General features: G+C 42.4%; 1 protein-coding gene across 1 annotated transcript in view; it reads right to left on the bottom strand.

The window, feature by feature from the left end:
* LOC124775037 (probable multidrug resistance-associated protein lethal(2)03659) overlaps positions 1-9,456 on the bottom strand; it is a 462,866-nt gene extending 453,410 nt beyond the window's left edge. Inside the window, exon 1 of the mRNA XM_047249814.1 lies at positions 9,344-9,456. The gene's annotated coding sequence lies outside the window, so the exon portion shown is untranslated. The remainder of the gene's footprint in view (positions 1-9,343) is intronic.
* Positions 9,457-15,010: the final 5,554 nt, after the last annotated feature.

Raw genomic sequence — 15,010 nt, 5'->3', positions numbered from 1 at the left:
CTGTCAATCCTAAGGGCCCGGGTTCGATTCCCGGCTGGGTCGGAGATTTTCTCCGCTCAAGGACTGGGTGTTGTGTTGTCCTAATCATCATCATTTCATCTCCATCGACGCGCAGGTCGCCGAAGTGGCGTCAAAACGAAAGACCTGCACCAGGCGAACGGTCTACCCGACGGGAGGCCCTAGCCACACGACATTTCATTTCATTTCGTTAGTGAAGCTCAGTTATGAAATTCACTTCCTTGTGAACCAGTAATGATTGCCTCGTTCTGCGTTTTAAATATTAAAAGTATCAGTCATCTTATAGGAATCTATCTCTTGTTTTCTCCTGGTATAATATGAACACCTGCATTTCAAGCAAAATAATGGTTACCCACTTATCGTTAGTACGTTTCGAGCAGCACCAAGGAGCATCTTTCTACGAGTACTCCGCTGATTCGCACACCCACTAGACTCCTTCGCCAACAGAATATAATATTGTAATTTTACATGGTGCAGTTCGAATAATGCGAAAATTTATGCAGAAAAGTTTTTTGATATCAGTGACTGACTGCTCATGACTTTGTAGTGTACGGCAAAGTATTGTCTTTAGGTGACTTGGATGGAATATCTATTTGGTTTTATCAATGGTTGCTTGCTATAAATGTGATTAAATGTAAATTAACGTAGATGAACAAGAAAAACGATCAAGCAATGTTTGAATACACTATTAGTGGTGTGATGTTTGTCACATTCACGTCGATTTAATATCTAAGCGAAAAGTTACAAAGGGACTTGAAATGAAACGAGCACATAACGTCGGTCAGAGGAAAATTTAAGTGTAAATAGGAAAGACAGACTAATGGGGTACCGAGTCGGTCTATTTGTGGCAGTAGACAAGAAACTCCAATTCATAGAGAAAGAGATTGATGTTGCTGTGAGATTGTTTGGTCAAGACTCAGTGCTAGGGCTGGCCGTAAAATTGTAAAAATTGTAATTGGATTCTTCTATCGACCACCGCACTCACCTCCTGATGTGACTGAAAACTTTGATGGATACCTCAGTTCGCTTGTACGTAAGCTCCCCAATCAATCGGAGGAGACTTTAATCATCCATCAATCAACTGGGATAGTTACAGTTCTGTTAATGGTGGGTGTGACAAGACATACTGTGAAACATTACTAAATGTTTTCTCTGAAAACTACCTTGAACAGATAGTTCGGAACCCCACTCATGATAGAGATATAAATTTACTACCGCAACAGAATACTGTTGAAAAATTTCTCACAGAATCCAAAGAAATTCTGGTCATGTGTAAAAGCTGTTAGTGGCACCAAAGCTAGTGTGTCTTGGACGAGACAGGAACTGAAACTCAGAGCATCAAAGCAGAAGCAGACATGGTTAACTCGGTTTTCAGATGTTCCTTTACAACGAAAAACACAGTAGTATTGCTCCAGTTTAAATCTCGTACCATTTAAGAGATGTGTAAATCAGATATTAGAGTCAGTGGCGTTGAGAAAGAGGCGAAATCCTTAAAACTGAACAAATCTCTAGGACCTAATGGATTCCCTATCAGATTCTAAACTGAATCTGCGGCTGAGTTAGCCCTTATTTTAATTATAATCTATCGAAGCTCCCTCGAAAAACAAACTGTACACTGTAGTTGTAGAAGGTCACACCCTTCTACGTGAATGGTAGCAGAAGTGATCCGCAAAACTTGCATCCCATATCCTTGACATCCATTTCTTGTAGAATTTTGGAACATACGTTGACGGAAAAACAGCACAACACCAAGAAGTTGTGCGACATTAACGAAAGAAGGTAGGCGTGTTTCTACATCTGAAAGACAATATTATAATTTCGCGCCAGTTGCTTAAGACTGGTGCAAGCAGCACAACTACGAGGATGTAAATCAGGTTTACTTTAAATACACGCTGTAAGGGTCGTGAGTGTTAGTTACCTTGAGAGCTGATGTGGTGAGTTGATGTTAGTAGAGAATGCTTTCAAGACGACGAAGAAGCCATTAACAACACCTCACTGAGTAGGGCTACGAGAACCTGGATGTCCCTTCTGCGATATTACAGAAAGATTTGGCAGCAATGTAGCCACTGTACATGACTGCTGGCAGTGGTGGTCACGAGAATGTACGGTCGCAAGAAGGCCGGGCTCCGAACGGCCACATGGCACTACCGACAGGGAAGACCATCGCGTTTGGCGAATGGCTCTGGAGCATTGTTCTGCATCTGCAGCGGCAATCTGAGAAGCAGTTGGCACTACAGTGACACAACGAACTGTTACAAATACACTACTGGCCATTAAAATTGCTACACCACGAAGATGACGTGCTACAGACGCGAAATTTAACTGTCAGGAAGAAGACGCTCTGATATGCAAATGATTAGCTTTTCAGAGCATTTACACATGGTTGGTGCCGGTGGCGACACCTACAATGGGCTGACATGAGGAAAGTTTCCAACCGATTTCTCATACACAAACAGAAGCTGACCGGCGTTGCCTGGTGAAACGTTGTTGTGATGCCTCGTGTAAAGAGGAGAAAGGCATACCATCACGTTTCCGACTTTGATAAAAGTCGGATTGTAGCCTATCGCGATTGCGGTTTATCGTATCGCGACATTGCTGCTCGCGTTGGTCGAGATCCAATGACTGTTAGCAGAATATAGAATCGGTGGGTTCAGGAGGGTAATACGGAACGCCGTGCTGTATCCTAACGGCCTCGTATCACTAGCAGTCGAGATGACAGGCATCTTATCCGCATGGCCGTAACGGATCGTACAGCTACGTCTCGATCCCTGCGTCAACAGATGGGGACGTTTGGAAGACAACAACCATCTGCACGAACAGTTCGACGACGTTTGCAGCAGCATAGACTATCAGCTCGGAGACCGTGGCTGTGGTTATCCTTGACGCCGCATCACTGACAGGAGCCTCTGCGATGGTGTACTCAAGGACGAACCTGGGTGCACGAATGGCAAAACGTCATTTTCTCAGGTGAATCCAGGTTCTGTTTACAGCATCATGATGGTCGCATCCGTGATTGGCGACATCGCGGTGAACGCACATTGGAAGCGTGTTTTCGTCATCTCCATAATGGCGTATCACCTGGCGTGATGATATCGGGTGCCATTGGTTACACGTCTCGGTCACCTTTTGTTCGCATTGACGGCACTTTGAACAGTGGACGTTACATTTCAGATGTGTTACGACCCTTGGCTCTACCCTTCATTCGATCCTTGCGAAATCCTACATTTCAGCAGGACAATGCACGACCGCATGTTACAGGTCCTGTACGGGCCTTTCTGGATACAGAAAATGTTCGACTGCTGCCCTGGCCAGCACATTCTCCAGATCTCTCACCAATTGAAAACGTCTGGTCAATGGTGGCCGAGCAACTGGCTCGTCACAATCCGCCAGTCACTACTCTTGATAAACTGTGGTATCGTGTTGAAGCTGCATTGGCAGCTGTACCTGTACACGCCATCCAAGCTCTGTTTGACTCAATCCCCAGACGTATCAAGGCCGTTATCACGGCCAGAGGTGGTTGTTCTGGGTACTGATTTCTCAGAATCTATGCACCCAAATTGCTTAAAAATGTAATGACATGTCAGTTCTAGTATAATATATTTGTCCAATGAATACCCGTTTATCCTCTGCATTTCTTCTTGGTGTAGCAATTTTAATGGCCAGTAGTGTAGGTTACATCAAGGAAAGCTCCGAGCCAGATTTCCTTTAGCGCACATTCCACTGAGCCCAAACCACCGCCATTTGCGACATCAGAGGTGTCGAACGAGAGCTCATTGGAGGGCAGGGTGGAGGTCTCTTGTGTTTTCTGATGAAAGCTGGTTCTGCCTCGGTGGCAATGATGGCCGTTGTGTTGGTTAGGAGGCCAGTCGAGGACCTGCAACCAACCTGTCTGCGTGCTAGACACTTTGGATCTACACCTGGAATTATGGTCTGGGGTGCCATCTCGTATGACATCTACATCTACATGGATACCCTGCAAATCACATTTAAGTGCCTGGCAGAGGGTTCATCGAACCACCTTCACAATTCTCTATTATTTCAATCTGGTAACAGCGAGCGGAAAGACTGAACACGTATCTCTTTCCGTAAGAGCTCTGATTTCCCTTATTTTATGGTGGTGATCGTTCCGCCCTATGTAGGTCGGTGTCAATAAATATTTTCGCATTCGGAGAAGAAAGTTGGTGATTGGAATTTCGTGAGAAGATTCCGTCGCAACGAAAAACGCCTTTATTTTAATGATTTCCAGCCCAAATCCTGTATCATTTCTGTGACACTCTCATATTTCGCGATAATACAAAACGTGCTGACTTTCTTTGAACTTTTTCGACGTACTCCGTCAGTCCTACCTGGTAAGGATCCCAGACCGCGCAGCAGTATTCTAACAGGGGACGGACAAGCGTAGTGTAGGCAGTCTCCTTAGTAGGTCTGTTGCATTTTCTAAGTGTGCTGCAAATAAAACGCAGCCTTTGGGTAGCCTTCCCCACAACATTTTCTATGTGTTCTTTCCAATTTAAGTTGTTCGTAATTGTAATACCGAGGTATTTAGTTGAATTTACGCCTTTTAGTAGATGAAGATGAAATGGGAGATACGATACTGCGTGAAGAGTTTGACAGATCACTGAAAGACCTTAGTCGAAACAAGGCCCCGGGAGTAGACAACATTCCATTAGAACTACTGACGACCTTGGGAGAGCCAGTCCTGACAAAACTCTACCATCTGGTGAGCAACATGTACGAGACAGGCGAAATACCCTCAGACTTCAAGAAGAATATAATAATTCCAATCCCAAAGAAAGCAGGTGTTGACAGATGTAAAAATTACCGAACTATTAGTTTAATAAGCCACATACTAACACGAATTATTTACAGACGAATGGAAAAACTGGTGGAAGCCGACCTCGGAGAAGATCAATTTGAATTCCGTAGAAATGTTGGAACACGTGAGGCAATACTGACCTTACGACTTATCTTAGAAGAAAGATTAAGGAAAGGCAAACCTACGTTTCTAGCATTTGTAGACTTAGAGACAGCTTTTGACAATGTTGACTGGAATACTCTCTTTCAAATTCTAAAGGTGGCAGGGGTAAAATACAGGGAGCGAAAGGCTATTTACAATTTGTACAGAAACCAGATGGCAGTTATAAGAGTCGAGGGGCATGAAAGGGAAGCAGTGGTTGGGAAGGGAGTGAGACAGGGTTGTAGCCTCTCCCTGATGTTATTCAATGTGTATATTGAGCAAGCAGTAAAGGAAACAAAAGAAAAATTTGGAGTAGGTATTAAAATCCCGGGAGAAGAAATAAAAACTTTGAGGTTCGCCGATGACATTGTAATTCTATCAGAGACAGCAAAGGACTTGGAAGAGCAGTTGAACGGAATGGACAGTGTCTTGAAAGGAGGATATAAGATGAACATCAACAAAAGCAAAACGAGGATAATGGAATGTAGTCGAATTAAGTAGGGTGATGCTGAGGGAATTAGATTAGGAAATGAGACACTTAAAGTAGTAAAGGAGTTTTTTCTCTGCCTCGTGATGACTGGGTGTTGTGTGATGTCGTTAGGTTTAAGTAGTTCTAAGTTCTAGGGGACTGATGACCATAGATGTTAAGTCCCATAGTGCTCAGAGCCATTTTTGAAGTAAAGGAGTTTTGCTATTTGGGGAGCAAAATAACTGATGATGGTCGAAGTAGAGACGATATCAAACGTAGACTGGCAATGGCAAGGAAAGCGTTTCTGAAGAAGAGAAATTCGTTAACATCGAGTATAGATTTAAGTGTCAGAAAGTCGTTTCTGAAAGTATTTGTATGGAGTGTAGCCATGTATGGAAGTGAAACATGGACAATAAATAGTTTGGACAAGAAGAGAATAGAAGCTTTCGAAATGTGGTGCTACAGAAGAATGTTGAAGATTAGGTGGGTAGATTACGTAACTAATGAGGAGGTATTGAATAGGATTGGGGAGCAGAGATGTTTGTGGTGCAACTTGACTAGAAGAAGGGATCGGTTGGTAGGACATGTCCTGAGGCATCAAGGGATCACAAATTTAGCATTGGAGGGCAGCGTGGAGGGTAAAAATCGTAGAGGGAGACCAAGAGATGAATACACTAAGCAGATTCAGAAGGATGTAGGTTGCAGTAGGTACTGGGAGATGAAGGAGCTTGCACAGGATAGATTAGCATGGAGAGCTGCATCAAACCAGTCACAGGACCGAAGACCACAACAACTACAACAGATTAGACTGATTTATCGTGTAACTGATTTATCTTGTGACAACGGGAGCACTCTTGTGGTTATTCCACTAACCGTGACTGTAGCTCCGTACATCAGTCTGGTGATTCCTCTTGTTGGGCTGCCATTCATGAACAGCATTCCAGGGGTTTTTTGTCCAACAGGATAACGCTCGCCCATATACCGCTGTTGTAACCCAACATACTCTACAGCGTCTCGACATATTTCCTTATCCTGAGCGACCACCAGGTTTGTCTCCAGTGGAGCATATATCATCAGATTACAACGCCAGCGTCATCCATAAACAGCATTAACCATCCCTGTACTGAACGACCAAGTGCAACAGGCATGTTCTCTATCCTGCAAACTGATATCCGGCACTTGTACAACACAATGCATACACGTTTGCATCCTTGCCTTCAACATTCTGTCAGCTACACCCGTCGTTAATGTACCAGTAGTTCAAAATGGTTCAAATGGCTCTGAGCACTATGGGACCTAACTTCTGAGGTCAATACTCCCCTAGAACTTAGTACTGACAGTACTTCATTTTAGATAACCACATCATCTGCGTAAAATATTGTCTACAGGATCGCTAAGTACAGCATAAGCAACAAGGATTTTAACTTACTATTCTGAGTAACTCCGCAAATTTACTTCTACATCTGTCGATGACTCTCCGTCCAAAATAACATGTTGCGTTCTCCCTTAAAATATAAATAAATAAATAAAAAAAGGCCAATCCAGTCACAATTTTCGCTTGAGACCCTTGAGACCTTCAAGCGTCATGTTTTTGATACGAAGCATAGACGAGGTAGTCAAATGCGTTTCAGAAATTGAGAAATACTGCACATACCTGACCACCTTGGTCCATGGCTTTCACTTTGTCGTGTGAAAAAGTGCGAATTGCCTTACACATGATCAGTGCTTTCAGAATCGTGCTGGTTGGCATCGAGAGGGTCATTCTTCTCGAGATACCTTATTAGAATGATTTAGTTTGAGCTCTTAATACGCTGACCGAAAACATCGGAACATCAAAAAATAGTTAATGTAGAATAGTGAAGTCCTGTGAATTCTGTCTGGTAATAAAGAGGGATCCAGAAAAATGTAGACATTTTTTGATAGTCAACAAACAAAATGACATATCGTTCCAATTTTGCATAGTAGCGTAGTCCATAGTTTTCTTAACAGATCTTGGCATGCGTTTTTCTGCAGATGACAGTGCAACAATGAATAAAGTAAGAACATCGTTTAAGCAACGAAAGGCCGTAATGAAGTTGTGCTGGATGTACGAAAGCGTGATGGAGGTACAACGGCAATGGCGTAATGTGTACTGAACTCATCCAGCAACTCGTAGAATAATTTATAGTGCTCTGAATAAATTTGAAGTCGACGGTACTGTTTAAGATGTGCGTAAGGAAGATCGGGTCAACCAAAAACATCAACAACTCCGGCTTCCAGCGCTGTTGTGTTGCAAGATTTTACTAGGTTATCTCAAACATATTTGAAGCAGGGAGCACGGGGTAAGCCGATCAAGGAAGCTGCAAAAATATTCAGTCAGGTATTGTCAAGATTTCAGAGTGATGTAAAGATTGGCAGCTTGCTTTAAATGTTCAAGAATGTAAAACTCTATACTTCACAAAACAAAAAAAACGTAGTATTCTATGACTATAACACTGTTTCAGTGGCTCACAGTTGGAGTCGGTCAATTCATACAAATAACTGGTGCTACAGTTTGTAGTAATATGAAATGCAATGATCAAATAGGATCACTTGTGGGTAAAGCAGATGGTACTTTTTGGTTTACTGGTGGAGTACTGGGAAAGTGCAACCAGTCTACAGAGAAGATTGCTTACATTTGTACGAACCATTCCAGAATATTGCTCAAATGTTTGGGACCCGTACCAAATACAACTAACAGAGGATACTGAAGGCGTGCAAAAAAACGCACTACGAATTTTCACGCCTTTGTTTGGCCTGTGAGAGAATGTCTCACACATGCTGAAGAAACTGAACTGGTAGACTCTTGAAGATGGACGTAAACTATCCCAAAAAACCCTACACACACAGTTTCAAGAGCAAGCTTTATATAATGTACCACAACGCCCCAGGTATCGGCCCGGTACGGATCGTGAAGATAAGATTAGATTAATTGCGGCTCGCACATGGGCATTTGAAGTCCTCACCGCTCTACATACGTGAATGGAATGGCTAGAAGCCCTGATAACTGGTGCAATAAGATGTACCTTCTGCCCTTGCACTTAACATTGGTTATTTGAGTCTAGCTGTAAATGCTGAAGGTGAATGGCCGACTTCGGTTTATTGTGAGAATTCTAGGGCAGCGTAACTTATCTATTAAGTATCGCTCTTGACTACAGCTTGAGTGTTTGGCATTCCCACCTGGTGGTATTGCAGGAAAACATCAAAGTAATTGAGAAGCGTGTTGCTAGATTTGTAAGCAGTAGGAATGATCAACACGCGAGTATTAGGGAAACGCTCGGCGAACTCGTGTGGGAATTCCTGAAGGGAAGCAGACGTCCTTTTCGCGAAATGCTAAGCGAACGATTAGAGAAAGGGCATTTATGACAGATGCAGAACGATCCTAATGCCACAAACGTATAGCCTGCGCAGGGACCGTGTAGACAAGGAAATCGGGTCTCGCACAATTGCATTCAAACAGTCCTTTACCTCTCGGTCGAGTTGCGAGTGGAACAGGAAAAAAAATTGACTAGCAGTGGCACAAGATACCCCCGCCAGGCATCGAATGGTGGCTTACCGAGTATGTATGTAGACGTACCTAGCCTCCGAAGTCAAAAGAAATCCGCTATAAATCACACCTATATAACTTTCAGGAAACTCCAATGCCATCTTGAAACAAATGTATTATAGTAGACAGAAACATATCAATTCCTATTTTCAGCAGTTATTGTCGTGAGTGCGGTATGTTGTTTAGCATCCGCGATCATCGCGGAATTACTTTTTCATCCAGTATAAAAACTTCGAACTGATCTTCCGCTCTAAATTCAATACGCAGAGTTCTGCACGGCATAAAAAATAAGCGATACGCATTGTCATATTATGCTTTTACTTACGGTACTTACCTCCGTATCGGACAGATCGACTTGCACCAAACGCTCACACCTACTGCGACGCCAAAGCCGCTACTCAGCTGTGGACCGACGCGTTGCACGTTTGTGACATGGGCAACGAACTTGCTAGTGCGCATGCGCAAGGTCGGTTCTGCCACGTTGTAAGCATCGCGCGAATCGAGAAGCGCTACGTCCAGTGACTGCTGACGCCAAAATAAAACGTAATGTGCGTAAATACGCAAAAACTATTCAATATCGTTCGATTTCATTATCAGTGAACAGTCGCTGTACTTTTCGAAAACATAAAATATCTAGAAGTATCTCTTCGGACGGAATAAATCAGGGACACACAGACCGCGTGCCGCACGCGGCCGGCCATGGAAAGGGAAAGGAAATGACTAGCAGCGGCACAAGGTAGCCTCCGCCATGCATCGTACGGTGGATTGCGGTGTATGGAGATGCTTCAGCCTCTGAAGAAAGTGGCGGCCCGCCCGTCACCGTTCATTCTTGTAAAATTGTTTTACTCATGTTTCATTCCCTCCCGGAAAGAAGAGGTCGGGCTCTTATGAGAAATGGTTCTTTTGAACCACGCCAGTCTAGCGGGTGTTGGAGCAGTGGGATCCGAATCCGGAATAATAACTTGTTTCACGGCACTTTATTTTTGAACTTGCGCACTTGCACAACAGTGCAGCCACAACAAGAGCTGCACGTGGGCCAGCAGGGAACGACATTATTTAGTTGTTAGTGTTTCATGTACCCTACATTATATACAATACCTTGCGTCACAGAGCTTCATCGTCCTACTCACTAGTGTTTCGAATTTTTTGCGACAAAGATAAGCAACTGTCATATGTATTTGTGACTCTTCCAAGTTTTCCCGGCGGATATGTTGTAAACAGTTTTCGCGGGTTTGCCGCCGGATGACGTTGTACAAATTCCACAATATTTCCTCCCAGCAACTGTCCGACATCTTCAGATATATGAACCTTGCCGGTGGCTAGGTACTACTAACGGTGTATGTATTTCTTTGAAGCTGTAAGTTTTTACCTCACGATCATCGGTCACTAATTCTGTACAAAGTTTTTACACAATAATCGTTTGTTAGAGTACGTGTATTTTTGTCTTTCTCTTCATAAGCGTTTTAGTGAAGATTCACTGCCCCACTTGCAGAAGATTTAAAATTAAATGGGAAGTTGCGACCGAATGGGTTGTATGGGAATGTGCGTGTGATGTGGATGATGAAATAAAATACAATCACTCTCATCAACTCGCCGAAAACCAAAGTTCTAAACGGTTCACAAGTTCAGCACCAGGTCGGAGTCCCCATGCGCCGCCGTCGCGACATCTTTTCTCGGTCTGTGCGGCTCCCCACGTCGGAGGTTCAAGTCCTGCCTCGGGCGTTGTCTGTAGCCTAATTTAGTTTAAGTTAGATTATGCAGCGTGTAGGCTTAGGGACCATGACCTCAGCAGTTTGGTCCCATAAGACCTTACCACAAATTTCCGAATTTTTCCCTATGTGCCACTGCACAAAAAGATTTACCCACACATGACACAGCTCAAACTCGTCAGTGGGTCCCCGTAAATGTGGTTGGACTTACGAATTTTGCTACGTTTCGTCTATGGGGCACTAACTCACATTCGTGGGAATGTACTCAATATTCCACAAAAGTCCCTAATATAAATGCAGGTAAGATTTGCTATGCAAAAGTCAGGTATGCACACACGTATTTTTTGAAGTTTCACAAAATCGAATTTATTTCCAACAAGAACACAGAAAAATCGAAAGTCACAGTCACGCAATAAATTAATTTCAGAACCTGACCGAGTTTCTTAAGATCTTGGAGGCGTTTGAATAAACCACGATTAGTTGCGTGAGTTATCTTTAGAAACCTGATGAAGTTTCGTAGTATATCAAACTATAAATTCCACAATGCTACACATTGAAGCCTTATAAGTCCGGCTTGTTTCACACGCAACCCGGAAAGTAACAATTTCTCGAAAAGTAACAATTTCATCAAATGTCGGTCAGGCGGTCCGAAAGTAGGAGCTCTGAGTAATTCTCACACGCGAACTAGCGGCGATTTCACCGCTGATCAGATAAAACTTTCTCATAACAGACTAACATAGCTTGACCGCCTCCAACGACGTCTGAACCTAGACCTTACACCAAAATGCCGCTGTTCACCCAGAAAACCCCAGTCAAGCACCACTGAAGTCAGTTAAACTAGTACACGTGAAAAATGCTGAAATTCTTAATGTTAACCTTCTATACACATATGATACATCAAATCAAAAGAAAATTTTCTGAGAAACATTGTGCTGTTATCAGTTTTCTTTTATCTGCAGTACTTTATTTATAAACAATAATTTCTATGGTTTTTCTCCGTTTTCATATTTACAAGTGGCAGTATTGACAAAAATTTAAACTTTACATTACATAATTTCCTATATATCTAAAGTTAGGCTCAAGTGGTTCTGGGCACTATGGGACTTAACATCTGTGGTCATCAGTCCCCTAGAACTTAGAACTACTTAAACCTAACTAACCTAAGGACATCACACACATCCATGCCCGAGGCAGGATTCGAACCTGCGACCATATCCGTCACGCGGTTTCAGACTGGAGCACCTAGAACCGCACGGCCACAATGGCTGGCTTATCTAAAGTTAGGGTACCGCCGCTACTTTTAATGTTTCTCTATTTACTCAGCAAGAAAAGCTGTTTTTAATTATGCAAGATCCACTTTTCGGCCTCTCATTTAAATAAGTGAATAATTTGAGTAAATCTACTATGACTGTCCGATACAGTTCAATGAGATGTATCTGTAGACACCTCGTTTGATGCAGTCGGATAATACATTGCCAAGATATTCAGTTTTACTGTTCAGGAATTACTTACAACATTTAACTTAACAGTAACTTATAAACTAATGCGGATATCGAAGGCGAGTGTTCACAGGAGTAATCTACAATCTTCTCCTATTCAAATGCGCCTACTGGTTCTTCACTGATACATACGGTTCAATATTTTTTTTTTTTTTCAATTTCAGGGTAAGCCTTTATTTTGCACTGGACCGGAAATGCAGCCATGAGAAAAAACCAGCTATTGTGCTGCCGAACGGAAGCATTCTCTCGGTCAGGCGGTCGCTTTAGCGGCCGGTGTGGAAGTTTCAAAGACAACCCCATCTGTGGAGCGTGAAACTGGCCCTCCACGTGCTCCTGACAAGCTGATTTCAGCTGTCAACACCATGGAGGTAATAATAACAGGCGTTGTCATGACGTCACAAACTTGAAGCCAACCCAAGTGAAGATCCGCCATGTTACCTACCCCAAAACATTCGCTTCTGGTGGTTTGATTCCGTGTAGTTGTGAAGTGTTTTGATAAAAAATTTAAAATTTGCATTTGACTTCAAAATGCAACGAATACAAATCGGTACCTCTAAACTATCAATCATTGCTTTTGAAGTTCTGGCTTTATCAATTATCGACACAAACACAATGAAAGTGAATAGAAATTGGTTAAGAAAGCACGCTTTTCATAGCACATACTTCTCTTCTCGGTTATTCGAAGTGTATAAGCAAAAAGGAATTACAGTAGTGAGACCAGAAAGCGTCATATTTTCGTGTCGTAGTACTGTATCGAATACGCATTTAAGACCAGAAAAACGTATGAAGTTGCGTTCCTTATACTGTGTTGTTCACTAAAACAGTATAACATTTGCTATATAGAATAAATATCGAGTGCACAAGACAGAAATAACGAACAAGAAGCAATTGTAAACATTCGTCTGCTAATGTTTTGGGGGATCCAAGATGGCGGCAGGCCCCGCCCACTGGCTTCAAAACAACTTACAGCGTAAGTCTGTAGCGCCATCTCCCCTTATTCTACCTCCATGGTCAACACGAATATGATCCAGTCTGTGTGCCCGCGGTCGGGTGTTCGTGATTGAATGAAATGCCTTCCCTTTACAACAGACTGTCGTGCTACAAAGTGCAAATTACAGAACGAGAAGCGGCAGTTTCAAGATAGTTGAACCGAAAAATACATCGCTGAATTATATTGTCTGCATTATTTGCAAATGTGTTGTAGCCATCCCAATGGAATACAACGTAAGAGACACTACGAAAGTTTGCATTCTACATTTTCTGAATTGTCAGAACAACTACGTCTACCTTGAAATGAGAACTGGCATCTTAGCAAGCGATGTTCAGAAACCCTGCTGAAGACTCAGAAACTGCAACAGAAATGATTTTGAAATATCTCGTCTTATAGTAAAAAGTTGCGGCCATTTGAAGAAGAATAAGCAGTCAAAAATTGTTTTCAGTTAGCTACTAAAAAGATTCGTGCAGAATCAATTAACATCTTGAGAAAAATGGATGACTGTGCATAGAAGAATTAATGCAATGACGGCATTTATAAAGGACAACTCAAAAACTTGCTCAAAGAAATTTGGTAACTTTTCATTGGTTATTGATTAATCTACTGACATCACCTCCACACTCCATTTGGTAGTATTTGCATGAGGTATAACGCACGAGTTTGAAGTATATGAAGAGTTTGAAAGATGGACATATATAGGTGGACTGGACATTTATTTGTGGCGATTTCAGAATGAGTGGAAATTTCATGTTACGAGAGCAAAGCAGTCGTATGTGACATCTGTCAAATAGTCGACTTAAGGGGCCTGCTCACGTTCAGTATTTACTGACAATTCTCGTTTGTCAGACCTTCGATATATTGAAGTGACCTCACACTATCAATAACACTAACAAAAATTGTCAGCTGACAAAGCGATTTTACAAGGTTAAAATGTCGAAAACCCAAAGGAAAGCTATGGATAACAAGCAACAGAAAAAGACGAAATGGGTTCGAGAATGGTTGAAAACAAGGAGCGAATGGTCACATGTTAACGTAGCGACTGAAGTCAGAAACATTGACCTGAAAGATTTCACAAATTGTTTTCTGATGAGCCTTGAATCGTACTTCAAGTTATTAGCGCTGTTATTATATAAAATATAGAAGCAAATTACGTTAATGAGAGAGGCAGTTGCAGTCGACAAGAGATTAAGAGTAACTTAGAGATTTCTGCGGAGAGGCAGGTCATTCTAATGCTCGAAGTTGAGTTCTGTAATATCAGCTAGCACAGTTAGTAAAATTCTGTGGAAACCTGTGAAGCAGCTATATCTGCCTGGCCGGTATCTGTCCAAGCAATTAACGTATAACTTTTCTTTCGCTTTGTAATAATTTGATGAAACTGACGTGTTTTGCAGACCTCTTACTAAAATCCACGTCATGTAGGAAGGGGTCCAATTTTCAGCCGTTCTGCACATTCCCCTCCACTAGCCACCCAGCCATTGGAAGCCAATAACATTCATTCTCTTTCCGGGCGGCTTGCTGCGAGTTACAGCTAGATAGCGAGAATCTCGCTCCTACATTCTGCACTGTCACCGTACTTCGCGACAACCGTCTTATTCTTTAAGCTGTAATTTTTTTTGTTTTCTTTCTTTTTCTTGTATCAGTGTAACTGTGAATGTGTATCTGTACATGTTTAACTGAGATTAGCAAAAGCCAGGTGACGGCAATAAACGTGTCGTGCTCACAAACAGGCGAGGGGGATTATTTACCGCATTTATAAATTTTTCAAAGTGAGTCTGAAAGCAGGTCTCCTACTGTTGACA

The sequence above is a fragment of the Schistocerca piceifrons genome, chromosome 2, assembly GCF_021461385.2.
Source record: "Schistocerca piceifrons isolate TAMUIC-IGC-003096 chromosome 2, iqSchPice1.1, whole genome shotgun sequence".
NCBI classification, from domain to species: Eukaryota; Metazoa; Arthropoda; class Insecta; order Orthoptera; family Acrididae; genus Schistocerca; species Schistocerca piceifrons.
Note: the sequence above shows the minus strand (reverse complement) of the source record. Positions and strands in the feature narration are given on the sequence as shown.